Source organism: Lynx rufus, unplaced genomic scaffold (assembly GCF_022079265.1).
Source record: "Lynx rufus isolate CCGP_SWC_20201006 ecotype Redwood Valley unplaced genomic scaffold, mLynRuf1.p SCAF_1, whole genome shotgun sequence".
Lineage (NCBI taxonomy): Eukaryota > Metazoa > Chordata > Mammalia > Carnivora > Felidae > Lynx > Lynx rufus.
In genome coordinates, this window is record NW_025814823.1 from 66,065,787 (window position 1) to 66,082,913 (window position 17,127).

The following is a 17,127-nucleotide window of genomic DNA, read 5'->3' on the forward strand; positions in this document are numbered from 1 at the left end:
ATGTATTGTCTACTGATTACATCAATTTAAGAAATCCTTTTACTGTCTAGAAATAAATAGAAACTATCTATAATTTAAAAAGTATTCGTGTGAATACCAAAAATGTTATTATCAGTGAATAAATACCTAACTTTATGGGGACCATTATTTTACCCCCAGCATGCTGTGTCTGAGAGACTACTTCTCTCTCTCTTAATTAATTAATGTCTTCTTACTGATTACCATGAATTCACTAGATGTAGAGTCAGGAGACTCAAATTCTATCCCTGCTACATTGCTGATCAATTTTGTGATTTTGAGTAAATTTCTTGTTTATTTTCTGTCCTCTCCATGCTTTTCTTCTTTGTCTTAATTCTTAGACTTCCCTTTGTAGGTTTATTAGATAAACTAATTTCATTCTATATTTTTATTTTTATTTTTTTGGTCTCTATTTTTAAATAGGTATTTTCCCCCATCAGCAAGCAACATTTTTGTCTTAATTTTTTTTTATGTTTATTTATTTTTGAGAGACAGAGAGACGGAGCGTGAGTAGGGGAGGGGCAGAGAGAGAAGGAGACACAGAATCCGAAGCAAGCTCCAGGCTCTGAGCTGTCAGCAGAGAGCCCGATGCAGGGCTCAAACTCACAAACTGTGAGATCATGACCTGAGCCTAAGTCGGACGCCTAACTGACTGAGCCATCCAGGTGCCCCATCATATTTGTCTTTAAAAGATTTTTTTTAGGGGTGCCTCGGTGGCTCAGTCAGTTAAGCATTTGACTCTTAATTTTGGCTCAGGTCATGATCTCACACTCCTGAGAGTAAGCCCCACATGGGGCTCAGTGCTGAGCATAGAGACTATTTACCCTTTTTCTCTCTGCCCCAGCCCTAGTCACATGAATGCATGTGTGCTCTCACTCTCTCTCTCATAAAAAAATTATAAAAAATTTTTTAAATAAGATATATTTATGTTAAAATAGTATCTGTTGTTTTTCCAATTATGAAAGTAATTTAGAGAAACTATAGAAAAGTAAGCAGTGTACAGAGAATAAAATACAAGTAAACCATAACATTTGACCCATTATAAACCATTATATATATATATATATATATATATATATATTCTTATTTTTCTCAATGTGTATATACTTTTTTTCTTCCAAAATTGGTATTGTACTGTATATGTATTTTTGGATCATTTTCTGACTTAGCATTTTCTGTCATCATGTCTTATATTGAAAGTAGATTTACTGGGAATCTGGTCAAGTTTACATTTTAAGACTCTTCACTTTAATAGACCTTTTCTGGGGCACCTGGTTGGCTCAGTCAGTTAAGCATCTGACTTCTACTCAGGTCATGATCTCACAGCCTGTGAGTTTGAGCCCAGCGTTGGGCTCTGTGCTGACAGCTCAGAGCCTGGAGCCTGCTTTGGATGCTGTGTCTCCCTCTCTCTCTGGCCCTCCCCCGTTCACACTCTGTCTCTCAAAAATAAATAAACATTAAAAAAACATTTAATAGACCTTTTCAAAGTCCTACTTTTGGAATATAGATGTTAAAGAGTTTATCTCTAGAATGTATAAGCTTCACTCCTCATAGGATCTATAGGTATTGTTCCTGAAGCCAGACGGCTTGGGTTTGAAATCTTAGCTCCATTGCCTGTTAGCTAGATACCTTGCAAGCTACCTAACTTTTCTGCACCTATGTTTCCCCAAATGCAAAATCCAGATGATAATAATCACGATCTTGTAAGGTTGTTGATGAGATTAAATTGTCTAACATACGGGAATTCCTTGGAATAGTAGCTAACTCACACTTAGTGTTTGGTGTTAGCTTTTAAATGTTTTTATAAAAAAATAATTTTAACAAAATATTTTATTTTGTTAAGTATCTTTATTTATTTTGAGAGAGAGGTGAGGAGGGGAAGAGGGAATCCCAAGCAGACTCCTCATTGTCTGCCCAGAGCCTAATGTAGTACTTGAACTCCCAAATTGTGAGATCAGGACCTGATCTAACGAAACCAAGAATCAGATGTTTAACTGGACTGAGTCACCCAGGCACCCCTATAACATAATATTTTATAGTGTAAATATATCCTTCTTTGGGGCAGAGATTTATAAATTTATAAATTTTTTCCCTTTCTGCTAATATAAATAATAAGAGGAATACTTTTGTACACAAATCTTTGACTTTACCTTTGGAGCTGAAGAATCCCGCATTTCCCTTTTTCTTCAAAAAAATAAATTACTTCAGTAATAGATAACAAAATAATTAAGATTCTTCTTGTACAAAATAGAGGTAGCTAAAGACAACTCAAAAAACAAAGGTGGCATATACCTGAATATATTAATACATTATCATCATGTTTATTTTTTTAAAACTTACACTTGGTACTGACTTTTGCTTTCGTTTTAATGCAGGTATCTCTTGAGTATAGTAAACTTGTTATCCCAGGTCTTTTCATCTTTTCAGCATTGCAGGTTTTTGATGGGCGCAGAAGGATATAACTTAACAATTTAACATTAAATTAGGCTATAATACTTTTTTTTTAACTTGTTTTATTTTTCTTTTAATTTACATCCAAATTAGTTAACATATAGTGCAACAATGATTTCAGGAGTAGATTCCTTAGTGCCCCTGACCCATTTAGCCCATCCCCCCTCCCTTAATCCATCCCGTAACCCTCAGTTTGTTCTCCATATTTATGAATCTCTTCTGTTTTGTCCCCCCTCCCTGGTTTTATATTATTTTTGTTTCCCTTCCCTTATGTTCATCTGTTTTGTCTCTTAAAGTCCTCATATGAGTGAAGTCATATGATTTTTGTCTTTCTCTGACTAATTTCACTTAGCATAATACCCTCCAGTTCCATCCACGTAGTTGCAAATGGCAAGATATCATTCTTTTTGATTGCTGAGTCATACTCCATTTTGTGTGTGTGTGTGTGTGTGTGTGTGTGTGTGTGTGTATACATATATACATACCACCAGATATATATACACATATATACATACCACATCTTCTTCATTCATTCATCCATCGATGGGCATTGGGCTCTTTCCATACTTGGGCCATTGTTGATAGTGCCACTATAAACATGGGGGTGCATGTGTTCCTTTGAAACAGCACACCTGTATCCCTTGGATAAATGCCTAGGGTAGTTCTATTTTTAGTTTTTTGGGAACCTCCATACTGTTTTCCAGAGTGGCTGCACCAGCTTGCATTCCCACCAACAGTGCAAAAGAGCTCCTCTTTCTTCGCATCCTCGCCAACATCTGTTGTTGCCTGAGTTGTTAATGTTAGCCATTCTGACAGGTGTGAGGTGGTATCTCAGTGTGGATTTGATTTGTATTTCCCTGGTGATGAGTGATGTTGAGAATTTTTTCATGTGTCACTTGGCCATCTGGATGTCTTCTTTGGAGAAGTGTCTCTTCATGTCTTTTGCCCATTTTTTCACTGGATGGTTTGTTTTTTGGGTTATTGAGTTTGATAAGTTCTTTATAGACTTTGGATACTAACCCTTTATCTGATATGTCGTTTGCAAATATCTTCTCCCATTCTGTCGGTTTCCTTTTAGTTTTGCTGATTGTTTCCTTTGCTGTGCAGAAGCTTTTTATCTTGAGGTGTCAGTAATTCATTTTTACTTTTGTTTCCCTTGCCTCTGGAGACATGTTGAGTTAAAAGAAGTTGCTGTGGCCAAGATCAAAGAGGTTTTTGCCTGCTTTCTCCTCTAGGGTTTTGATGGCTTCCTGTCTTACATTGAGGTCTTTCATCCATTTTGAGTTTATTTTTGTGTATGGTGTAATAAAGTGGTCCAGATTCATTCTTCTGTATGTCGCTTTCCAGTTTTCCCAGCACCACTTGCTGAAGAGACTGTCTTTATTCCATTGGATATTCTTTCCTGCTTTGTCAAAGATTAGTTGGCCATATGTTTGTGGGTCCATTTCTGGGTTCTCTATTCTGTTCCATTGATCTGAGTGTCTGTTTTTATACCTGTACCATACTGTCTTGATGATTACAGCTTTGTAATACATCTTGAAGTCCAGGATTGTGATGCCTCCTGTTTTGGTTTTCTTTTTCAAGATCGCTTTGGCTATTCGGGCTCTTTTCTGGTTCCATACAAATTTTAGGATTATTTGTTCTAGCTCTGTGTAGAATGCTGGTGTTATTTTTGTAGGGATTGCATTGAATATGTAGATTGCTTTGGGTAGTATCGACATTTTCACAATATTTGTTCTTCCCATCCAGGAGCATGTAATCTTTTTCCACTTTTTTGTGTCTTCTTCAATTTCTTTCATCAGCTTTCTATAGTTTTCAGTGTATAGATTTTTCACCTCTTTGGTTAGATTTATTCCTAGGTATTTTATGGTTTTTTTTGTGCAACTGTAAATGAGACCGATTCCTTGATTTCTCTTTCTGTCACTTCATTGTTGGTGTATAGGAATGCAACTGATTTCTGTGTGTTCATTTTATATCCTGCAACTTTGCTGAATTCATGAATCAATTCGAGCGGTTTTTTGGTGGAATCTTTTGGGTTTTCCATATAGAGTATCATGTCATCTGCGAAGTGTAAAAGTGTGACCTCCTCCTGGCCAATTTGGATGCCTTTTCTTTGTGTTGTCTTATTGCAGAGGCTAAGATGTCCAATACTGTGTTGAATAACAGTGGCAAGAGTGGACATTCCTGTCTTGTTCCTGACCTTAGGGGGAAAGCTGTCAGTTTTTCCCCATTGGGGATGATATTAGTGTGGGGCCATTCATATATGGCTTTTATGGTCTCGAGGTATGCTCCTTCTATCCCTACCTTCTTGAGGGTTTCTGTCAAGAAAGGATGCTGTATTTTGTGCTTTCTCTGCATCTATTGAGAGGATCATATGGTTCTTGTCCTTTTTTTTATGGATGTGATAAATCACGTTAATTGTTTTGTCATTTTGAAGGGAGAAAAGGAATTAATGAGGTAGAAAAATTAAAATAAAATTAAAATTAAAAAAGTATTAAAATTAAAAAATTAAACACACACACACAAAAAAATCGAATAAATGATGCTAGATCCTATGTGTGTTTTGGTCTGGGTGTTGAAAGTGGTTTGACAGATTAGAGGAGAAAAAAGCCGGGGGCAGGGGGGGAGAAAAAGGAAATTGAGAATTTGAAAAAATGAAAACACTGAAGTAGACTAAAATGAGATGATGGGAGTAAAATAGAATTTGAAAAATATACACAAAAGTAAAGAATACAGTAGAAAAAATTAAAGAAAATATTTTTAATAAAAATTAAAAATAAAAATGAATTTTTTATTTTTTGTATTCAAGAAAAAGAAACGTAAAAGAAAAAAGCAAAAAAAGAATAAAAAGGAAATCGTTTGAAAATTTGAAAAAGTGAATACACTGTACTAGACTAAAATAAAATGATGGAAGTAAAATAGAATTTGAAAAAAATTACATAAAAGCAAAAAATATAGTAAAAAAAATTAAAGAAAAATATTTTTAATAGAAATTGAAAGTAAAAATGAAGTTTTTCTCTTTCTGCATTCACAAAAAAGAAAAGAAATGAAAAAGAGAGAAAAGAAAAAGAAAAAAAAGGAAGTTGTTTAAAAATTTGAAAAAGTGAATACACTGAAGTAGACTAAAATAAAATGATGGAAGTAAGATAGAATTTGAAAAAAATTACACAAAAGTACAAAATATAGTAAAAAAAATGAAGAATGTTTTTAATAAAAATTGCAAATAAAAATGAATTTTTTTCTCTTTCTGTATTCAAGAAAAAGAAAAGTAGTGTAAAAGAAAGAGGGAAAAAAAAGAAAATTGAATAGATGGACCTACTAACAGATTGAAATAGGACTGAAATCACTTAGTTTTCCCCTAGACGTCAGACCATGCAGCACTTTATAGTCCATAAACCAAGCAGGCGGTGAGACTTGTGTTCTTGAAGAGCGAGGTTGGCCTAGTTGGGTGGAGCTCAGAGCAATGGCTCCATTCTCTACTAGATGGCGCTGCTAGCCCCCTGGGGTGGATTGTTGTGGCGCTCGTAGGTGCTTATGCACGGGAGTGGTGAAAATGGTGTCACCCAGCCAGCCTGTCTCCAGCATTGGAAGGAATTCTGTATTCCCCGATCATCAATCTTGCACCCGTCCTGTCTTCAGCCTTCATCCACTCCCTGCTTCTTCACTGTCCGTGACCAAGCCCCAGGCAGTACCTCTCTCCCGAGTTTTCTCTCAGATGCGGCTGTTTTCCCTGGCCCCTTACTTCCCATACACCTCTCTGTGGGAGGGTCTCACTGAGCAATGACCAAACAATGGCTGAATGTCAGCCGCACCCAGGAATGCCTGCTGGACCCTGCTGCTGCTGGAACCCCGAGACTGCAGCCAGGCACCAGCCCACCCCAGAAAAAGTCCACGAGACAGTGTAGCAGCAGCGTTTCAGAGATTATGGAAAATCACAACACACATCTGGCACCAGGCTTTACCCTTAAGGACCTTGTTCCAGCACCACCAAATGTGGCCGCCTTCCGGGGTCTGCTGGGACCAGGTGGCTTCAACAGTCTCCACCAAATGTCCTTCCAGCAGTGAACTGCTTTTCCCTGTGTGGCCTGAGAACCTCCCAGACCCCACTCTGCTCCTGGGGATTCGCCCTTCCCACCGGAGCACCACCAGGTACTGAGCTGTGGAGTTGCAGACTTTGCGCCCCCCCTTGTTTACAGTCTTAATGGAATTTAAACCCTCTCCTTTCTCCCTTTTTAGTTCAGTCCCTGTGGCTGTTTCCAATTTTCCACTTTCTCTCCAGCTGCTTTTGGGGAGGGGTGCTTTTCCCATATTCTCCGCCCGCCTCCCCCCAGTCTTAGTCCTTTCTCCTCCTGCAAAAGTGGCTCCCTGCCTGCCTCCGGCTTCTCTCTCCCCAAGTTCACCTCTCCAGGCCACATACCTGCTGAATTCTGTAGTTCAGGTTGTGCAGATTGTTGTGTTAATCCTCTGATCAGTTTACTAGGTGTGTAGGATGGGTCAGTGTTGATCTGTCTGTACTTCATGGACACGAGACACACAAAAAACTTCCATGCTGTTCCACTGTCTTGGCTCCCCGCCAATGCTATAATACTTTCATTAAAAACTTTATATCTAACTGTGCTGTCACAGCTCAGAGTTTTCGAGTACACTCCGCTTCTTCCTTCTGTTGTCTGCATTATGTTCTTAAATGACACCCTGGTTACTCGGTAGACGTTTCCTTTCCCTTCAGCTGTAATTAGCTCGGGTGTTATTGGACCCTATTCCTTTCTCTTCCCAGGCTCTACCCTTCCTTCCTCATCATGGGATGAGCTCACTTCCTGTCATCAAGGAAGGCAGAAGGTGCCTGTGGAGGTAGTGTTAGGTGCTGGAAAAGAAAAAGGTACAGGGAAAAGGCAAAGAGACCCACATACTCTTATCCCCCAATACCACAGCTAGCAAGCCTCACATTCTGACCAGCGCTGTGCTCTTGTCCCAAGACCCGCACATCGGTGGTGGTCTACTTTGAGAAAAGAGAAATAAAGGAAAGGAAGGGAATAAAGAAACAGAAGAAGAGAATTGGGCTATGTGTACTATGGCTCCTCCATGCGTCATCATTCTTCCTTCTCTGTCCATATATCCACCACTGGGCATGGACTAAAATGAAAGTATTGGAGAATAGAGAAGAGATGTACACGGAGATCACTCGGGGAGCTTGAGGATATACTGACACCTGGATTCCACTCTCAGAGATTATGGTTTAATCAGTATGGAATGCTACCTGACCACCAGGATTCTTCTAAGTGATTTTAATGGCAGCCAAGGGTGAGAACCACCTAATTCTATAAAAAAGATAAATCAGTTTCATTAGGCTGTTCTTCCTGATTCTTCTTGAGCACCTACACAATCTCTTCTTCCAAGAACTCCTGGCCCTTATCGTTGACTTTTCACCTACATATTAGCTTTGGCCCCTCTTCCCAGAGTTCACCTGTGGTGGTTTGGTATTGCAGCTTTTTTTCCACCGCTGGCCCAACAAGTAGCTGGGTGAAGAAGTAAGGGGAGCTGAACAAAGAACTGGATTTGGGAACAGAAAAATATTCAACCCAAATTTTGAAGCCTAAACCCCCCCCCAAAAAAAACCCAACCCCCCCCAAAAAAATCTTGCTTTTTTTTTCACTTAAGGAAAACAAAAATTTGGCAATAACTTTAAAATCTGTAATTGTGGTACCTCCTTGGCTAAACATGCTGTGGATCATGTCATCTCTGAAAGATAAATGGGTCATGGGCAAGGACTAAAGGCATTTTCTGTAGGCCAAAACCAAGGAACTGTGCAGTGATTCAAGTGAAGTCTGAAAACATCTCAGCTTTTAATTTCATATGCATTGCTTAGGGTGAGATGGAAATACCGTCTGCAGGCTCCAAACAGTTGTTTGCTTTGGGCAGCAACCGTCAGCAGATTTCAAATTCAATTCATGATTCGCAGAATTAATAGTTTATCTATACCACCTTGTGAACATAAATGGCCTAATCAGTCTTTCTTACTTTAAAAGATATCTTCTGGAGAAATAAGCTACCAAGAAATAAACCATTTATCAATCTAATGTGTAAAGGATCGCTAAGTATAGAAAAAAAAAGTTTAACCTTGGGAAATGTGCATTCAAGCCAACAATTTCTATAAACTGCCTTATTGCTTCAAATCTCCCTATATCAACCAATTACATAGATGCTGCTTTCCAGGGAACTTTCCTTTTTGCATCTGAATCACACCCCTGATTCGGAAAAGTCTCCTGGAATTTATTCTCTTCAGGTGACTTAATTTAATCGTATTAAATTGGAGGACTTTGTTGCAAGGTATTGATTATTTTTAACAAACACTCATGATTGTAAACTGATGACTGTTCATTAAAATTGTCTTCATGGAATGGCCTAGTTGATTAGATTAGATACATTGGAGAAATATAAAGTGGTGATGTCCAATTGACCTGAATAATGCATTTTAAAAGACATTGTTATATCTTTGGTTTTCTTGATTTATTGGTTAGGGGTATTTCCCTAGAACCCTTATGTTTCCACTTATTTAAGATCTAATTCATAAGAGTTTCCAACTCACAGTGGGAGGAATACAATAAAAATAACCTTTGGATTCAAATAGTGAGCAATTTTTGTAGTATGTATTATAATATTTTTGATAACTGATACATTATTTTCTGAACCTATTTTTTTAGATTTATAGTGAGCATTGTGTTTTGTTATAGGGCCTTGTAAGATGTCAAAAGATAGTTTAAATTTCTGTTTTTATTAATTACCATAAAGAGAAAGTTAAAAAAGAAATTTTCTTTTATGAAAAATTTTCTTTTTTGAAAATTTATGAAATTTTCTTTATAATTTTAGACTGAATAACTCATAATTTTTTCTTTTCCTTTTTCATTTTATACTGTCTACTTTATATGCCAAGTTTACTGTGGGATTTTCTCCTCATAAAAATCTCCAGGGACTCATTAGACCACAATGTTAGAAAATTTTAGGGGTGTCCACTCTAAAATCACTAAAGTCACCTAAATCCTCTAAATCATTAAAGTGATTTAAGAGTTTACTTTTGGATTTAAGTTACCTTGCAAGGGAATATAAAGAGATGAATGGGCTACAGAGTTGTCAAAGCAAACTTTAACATATAAGATAAAAATAATGGAGAAAAGGAATTTTTATTCTACCACTTAGAGATAACAGACTAATAATTAAGTTGTCTTCCTACCTACAAGAAATGAAAGGCATAATACATTTTGTTGAGTTAATTTATCTTCAAACATTTCACTTATGATTTTGACCCTTTATGCCAAGGATTGGCAAAGTTTTTCTGTAAAGGCATGGATATTAAATATTTAGGGTATTTCAAACAACATAAATTCTTTGTTGCATATTCCTCTTCGTTGACATTGGTATTTTATTTGATTTTAGTCAAACATTTAAATGTGTAGGTGAATGTGTTCAGAGACATGTATACTTGTTGCTAATGTACATATATCTTAAAACACTATATACGATATATGTGAGCAAATATCATAAAATGCGGCGTATCTGTAGTCAAATAATTTCAGCCTCCTTTTGTGTGCCACTGTTCTGTGTACTGTAGCTATAATCCCAGAATCTGTGACTGATTTTTTTCTAGTGGAAGCCACCCAGTTAAGAAAGCTACACCAAATCGAAGGATATAAGTATGCCCTCTAGTCTGTTATCTACATTAGTACTAATTAGTATTAGTGGAGAAAGTAATCACACCTGAAAATTATTTGTAATAAATAATTTAGATTTGACTTTAGAGTGCATTTTGCACATTTATATATGGTTTTACGTCCTCAGAGTTTATGATACTTCTCATTAATTTTCAAATCAGAGTGTGAAAATTTGACTTAGGATAAACTACAAAGCCACCCCACTGGCCTGCTCTTAGAATTCATCCTTTCTCTTAATGGCTGGGAACTCTGGGTTGCATGCTAGTTCAGTGGTCTAGGGCAACTGGTTTCTGCTTATTTCTGAGCCCCTGCTTTCTCATCTGCAAACTCGATATACTAACATTGAGTGTGTAAAGCCCGTCATAACCATGCTTGACGTTGTGTTTGATGTCCATTATACATCAGGCAACTGTTTAGGTCCTATCTCTAGCTATGCTTGAAATTACCATCATCCATTGTTTCAAATTCATTTGTCCTCTTCATTTAAGTTTGGTATCTTGACTTTCCTCCAAAACTGTAACAGAGACAAATGGGAATAATGAAGATATTGTGTTACTGTATTGATTGCATTTTAAATCAGTTTGTGTTGGGGGTGGGGAGCTCTAAAGTGACAGAAATTCGGTTAAATAATCCCTCAAACAGGAAAGATATAGATTACTATTATTAGAATCACTTTGAAATTATATAGGCTATTAATTCATGAAATGAATGGACTGAGTAACTCATAATGCTTATTAAAATATAATAAATTTAGTCTATAGAAACATACATATATACACACAGCAAGAGAAAGTATGAATTAAGAGATAAGTCATAAATCATACAAGAATTTTTGCTTACAGCAACACTGTCTCATAATGGAGATTATTATTTCTCTCTTTTTGAATAAATTATTATTTTGAAAATAATTTTATATAATTTTTCAACCTCATAATTTCAAAAAATATATACTGAGGGTTTCTGTTTCTTACAGAAAAACACAACTGATGTTTAGGAAAAAAAGCAAAGGCAATGTAATAGACTATCTGTTACAGATTCAAAAGTGGCTTGGGGGTTAATTCAAACATAACATTCAGGGCATTACTTGGATGAGGTAAGCACTTCACTTTGCAGTTAAGTTCACTGGGCATTGCCAGTGAACGTGAATGCAGTCGGCTTGGTGAGATCACAGCCATGACGTCAGGGTCCAGCAGGGCCAGGCAGCAGGAGAGGCAGTAATGAAGCCAAGCAAAGAATAGCTCCGGACAAACAGAGCTGTCCAGAGAGGAAGTGAGGGTCTGGTAGGGCAGTCTTATTGGACAGGGGCCACAAGGTCTTATGTCTATAGATGCACAGGAACTTGGAGCATGAGAGAATATGAATGTGTATGTATGTGTTACTGTACAAGAGTTTGGAGGATGTCAGGAGGCCGTATTCATCATGTCCTGCTCTACAATAAGCTGTAGCATCTTCCTTCCTCTAAGGTGGGTCCATGAAGTTATCACTAAGAGAAGCCCAGACCAGATAGAGTCAAGGTGCATTTCACTGGATGTTCATGTTCATCTGTCTATCTACTTACTCACTATTCACCAACTATTAAGGCCTTGACATATGACAGGCACCGCACCATACATGGAAGTGGTAATATTGGCCACCAACAATCTTATCCATGAATATAATGTGTATTTCAGCCCTTTCACCAAAGGAACGGCTCCTCGAGTTTATCTTGAAAGTAAATTGTGGGGTTTTCTTTCTATAACTATGCTAGTCTTTTCTTTTTTTTCTTTTTTCTTTTTTAATGTTTATTAATTTTTGAGAGAGACAGAGACAGAGTGTGAGCAGTGGAGGGGCAGAGAGAAAGGGAGACTGAATCTGGAACAGGCTCCAGGCTCCGAGCTGTCAGCACAGAGCTCGATGCAGGCTCAAACTCACAAACCGTGAGATCATGACCTGAGCTGTAGTTGGATGCTCAACCGACTGAGCCACCCAGACACCCCTTTTTAAATTTTTTTTAATGTTTATGTTGAGAGAGAGAGAGAGAGAGAGAGAGAGAGAGAGAATGAGTGGGGGAGGGGCCGAGAGAGAGGAGAGAGAAAGTCCCAGACAGGCTCCACTCTGTCAGCACAGTGCCTGATGTGGGGCTCAAACTCACGAAACCATGAGATCATGACCTGAGCAGAGATCAAGAGTCAGTCACTTAACCAACTGAGCCACCCGGGTGCCCCAACATGCTGATCTTTTTTCTCCATGTTTTGGTATCCTATTTTTAGGCTTCTGAAATTTATCAGTAGAAAGTTAACTCTCAGCGGGTAGATTAAGAGTGGTTCTGTCTCCCCAAGGGATTTTTGATGATGTCTGGAGACACTTTTGGTTGTCAGTACTGGGGGTAGGATGTGCTTTTGGCATCTAGTACACGGGGCCAGGGATGCTACTTGATATCCTCGAGTGCAGGGGACAGACCCACAACAACGAAGATTGCCCAGCTCACAGTGTCAACGATACTAAGGCCGAGATCCCTGATACAGAGGACTAGCATCTAACTGTCCCTTCCACTTAAAGCTACACCTTGCCAAGGATGACACTTCATGTGCCAAGCACTCCCTGAGCAACAGCAGTGTTTATCTCTTCTCAGAGTCTCACCCCCTGGAGAATGGGAAGAGATAGGCCATTTAGGGATCATGTATTCTTGCCCTCAAAGTCTAACACAGAAGAGCGTAAAGGGTGCTGGCTTCTTCCTCCATGAATGCTCCTCATTAACTCACTGTTTTCCTAGTGGTCAGATCCGGCTATTATGTAAGCAAGGAGACTTCTGAAAGGAGAAATCATCTCACAAACTGTACCTGAACGCTGATAGATTATGCAGAATGAGGAAGGACAGCCATATTGACTTATCCTTGAAAAAAGCATGGGGGATGGGGTGCAGGGTGGTAACACTATTGTGTCTGTGAATCATAACCCTTACTGTACATCCACTTTCCAAACCATTTTACCCTTCATGACAGCTCCTCTGGGTCTTTCCTTAACCAGACCTTGGACTCTGGGCTGACTGAACTCATTTAACATGCTTTTGTGGAGGGAAGGGTAGAAAGAAAGAGATTAGGAGACAAATACACTTAACATGAATATGTGGGTTTAAAGGAGCAAATTTAGGATACCTGCTTCCCCTGCCAGGACAGGTGCTATCTGTGACCATGTACAGATATGGTCTCCACTGACTAGGACCAAAGCCTTTCACATTCACTGGGTTATGCGATCACAGGAACTTATATCACCATCTTTAAGCACTCATTTTATTTTTTATTTCTTTTAAATTTTTTAATGTTTATTTATTTTTGAGAGAGAAAGGGAGAGAGAGAGAGAGAGAGAGAGACGGAGAGAGAGAGAGAGAGACAGAGAGAGAGAGAGAGAGAGAGAGACAGAGAGACAGAATCCGAAGCAGGCTCCAGGCTCTGAGCTGTCAGCACAGAGCCTGATATGGGGCTCGAACCCACAGACCGTGAGATCATGACCTGAGCCAAAGTCAGACGCTTAACTGACTGGGCCACCCAGGCACCCCTTGAAGCACTCATTTTAAACAAGCTTTCAATGAGAAGTATGTGGGAAAGCATGAGAGCAGGAAAATGCTGCAATTTCTAGGTAAATGCTATACAGCACCTAATCCAGTCCCCATGTCCATTTCGCTTATAGAAGCATTAACGAGATATTTCCAGCTTGATTGGGCAAAGCTTTTGCGGTGTCATTGGCCTGCAGATTCCTAGAGAGCCTCTTGTCTGCCTTTTCCTCTTGGTGGTCCCTCCCTTCAGCCCTGTGTGCACCTTGCGTTTTGATCCATTCATTTGGAGTCTTCATTTGAAGCCTTTCTCAGATATCCTTAGGGCAACTTTGGCTCTTCAGAGTTGATTTTTGCCCCTTCAGAGGCCTCTCCAAGTGATCAGGCAGCGTGCAGACTTTCTTTTTGCCTTGGAACAGTGGTGGTTTTTATCTACAAGATTGTTCCCCCCACCCTCCGCCCCCTTGAAGCAATCTGCCCTGCAGCAAACAGATGTCTGTACCCAGATCTCCCTTCTAGATGAATAAGATCCTTCCAGAGGCTAATGCTGGTTGGAAAAAGTGCTTTCGTGCATCTATGAAGCATAACTGAGCCCTAAGCAACAACTTTTGATGTGTATTTTGTGAATGGGGAAGAGAAAAAAATCAAAAACATTTTTTTTTCTGCCAAACTGTTTCTTGAGATGAAAATTTTTGTTGACGGAAGGCCTTGCCCAACCTGAGGTTTGCCTTCGCCGATGAAACAAAGGTTGGATGGACATTGCTTTGCCTTACATTGTTCTTCAATTCCATTCTCTGCGCTGTTTGGGCATAATACTCCATCAGCAAAGTGGGGCTGATAACTGTCTTCCAAAACTCCATCCTGTTTGGTTTGCTGAGAAACAGTTTTCATCCAAGCATAAAATACTTTGTTCAAAGAGTCAACCTTCAAAAGGTGGAAGTCTAAGTCCACGGGCAGGCTAAAAATGAAATGAGTGTACTTATTTTGGGAGGACATTAGTTTTGCCTCAGTACCTCAGATGCCCATCTTTCATAAGATCTAAGATCAATGTACCTTAAGGTAGCAACATTTGTCATAATTGCCTGATACATTAGCATCTTTCAATACCAAATATTAACTTTGACTATGAGATCACTAAACCATGTAATGATTTTGAACAAGGAATAATAGCTTGACTTTTGAGGACCAGTGAAGCTAACAGCAAACTTTTGAGACAATGACATACTCTTAGACAGAATTTAAGCTTGGAACCTAATGAAATGTTTGTTGAGCTATTTATTGAAATAGGAGGACTTGGTTTCATTATTCAATTATAAATACTAGTTTAGGCATACGGAAGCAAACCACATGACACAGAAAGGGAGCAGTCTGTTTTTAACTATTTAGCCTCAAAGCAGGCAGAAATCCAGCATCTTTCTATTCCCCGTATCAGGAGGGGAAGAGCCTAAGTAATGTCGTTTTCAGTAAAAGCAAACAATAAAAATTTCATCTTCATAGAGAAGCATTTATACCTCAAGTCCTTGCAGAGCGATGAGAATCAGAAGATTTTTTTTCCTTTTTTGTAAACCTCTTTGAAAATCCAGACCACACTATTGATTACTAACTATTCATTGCTGAAGGCAGTAGTCTGTATTCAATAAATTAAGCTTTAATTCCTGAGTCCAACAAAATAATTGACCTCAAAAAGAAGATAAATGAATAGGCTGTCCTGAGCTCATGATTAGAATCCACTTGCTAGTCTCATTATATTCGTATTTTTCAATTCGGTGATTTTTCCATTCTTTCTTAGTTTTGTTCACAATCTATAACACCTTCCTCCCTGCTGCTATATCACCAAGGCCAACCTCTTTCCATTCTTGGTTTTGAGAATGAAAGATTTTAATATGATATTTTTATAATTTAGTGTTAATATTGATAAATTAATACAGTTTCCATTTTAGGACAAGCTAGGTAACTAGTATTTCTGAAAACTTCTGAACTGTTCTTGATTTCATAAAATCCTAAATAACATAGATGTAGCATGCATAAATATTTTGATTAAGATAAGAAATATTTGGTGGCTTGCATAAGATCACACAGGATTTATAAACCATGACTTAGGAAATCCATCAATTATTGCTGCCCCTGTAGCCACAGAATTTCTATATTTAAGAAAGTATACTCTTTCATAGTAAGAAGGTAAACATGTGACCAGAGTCCTCTTTAAGGTTTGATGCTTTGGTTTCATTTGAAATCAAATATAAAATATCATTATTGCAGACACTATTTAAAGATCACAGCAGTAGTTCAATGTTAACATTATTCAGAACTGAAGTAAATCAAGGTCTTCTGATAAAGCAGAAATAAGGTACAGCTTCCAAGGAAACTGTGGAGAGATTCGTGGCTTTTTTCCTTCAGTGTCTCAGGAGAAAATCCCCCAGGGTTCCAGAAAAAAAGAAGTTATTTGTTTTTGTTTGCATTCCTACTTTGATTCCTTGAGGCATCCTGGACTTGATTTGCCCTTCTATTACCTGAGAAGGGTGCATAGTATCAGAGAATAAAGAGAACTATGAGAGGTAAAACAGAATCCCTCTGATGTTGGGCACTTGGATTTATAAACTCAGAGGCATTATCTCTTCATCGTCTTTTTTGCCACCCCAAATCACATTCTGCAAATGGGATAACACTTGAGTTGACTCTACCCAGGCTCACTTGGTGCAAATGGATAGGTGCCCCGCATGCCTGAAGCTTGTCTTGAGGGAGCCTAACGTGAGGCCTGAAGAGGCTAACAGCACCCAGTGACGTTAATTTCTTATTTCTTGCATCCTATAACTGAGTGTACTGCAGGATAGCAGAGTTCATCTCTTGGTGTACTCTTTTTCATTGAGAACTTTTTAGGCAGAAATCCCAACAGCCCATATTTTATTCAAGTTCTATAAAATATAGTTTATATTTATAATGGTAATGCAAAGCACTTCATAACTTTCTGATTCATTATGGCAAACTAAATTATGTTCATTATAGCTTTGGTATTAAGTGAATTTATTTGCATTATGAATCTCTGAACACTGATAATTGATTGCTATATATAGCAACTACAAAGAGTCCAAAATATTACATTAATGTAAATATCCCATTTATGAACTATTCCAAATAGCAGCAATTTAATTGAATTTAGTGTTAGAACAGATTTGTAAGTAGACTGGCGCAAAAGTTTTTAGCCGTATGCATTTGTTATTATGTTAATGACAATACTTTGCAACGTACTTTGATTTGAGTTTAAATCAAATTAGGATTTTCTAAAATTTAACAATACATGAAAAAAGAATCTAGCTACTTTGGAGGAGTAATAAATGATACACTCCTAATGTTAATGGATGTTCTTTCAAATAGAAATCATGTGGTCTTCTGTTTTCTTTGACTTGTAGATCGTAGATGCAGGGCAAA

The 17,127-nt window shown here is 38.1% G+C and overlaps 1 protein-coding gene across 1 annotated transcript in view; it reads left to right on the plus strand.

Moving 5' to 3' along the window:
* The window catches only part of GPC6 (glypican 6), a 1,113,953-nt gene that overhangs the window by 551,497 nt on the left and 545,329 nt on the right, over positions 1-17,127 (plus strand). The gene's annotated exons all lie outside the window — the stretch shown is intronic.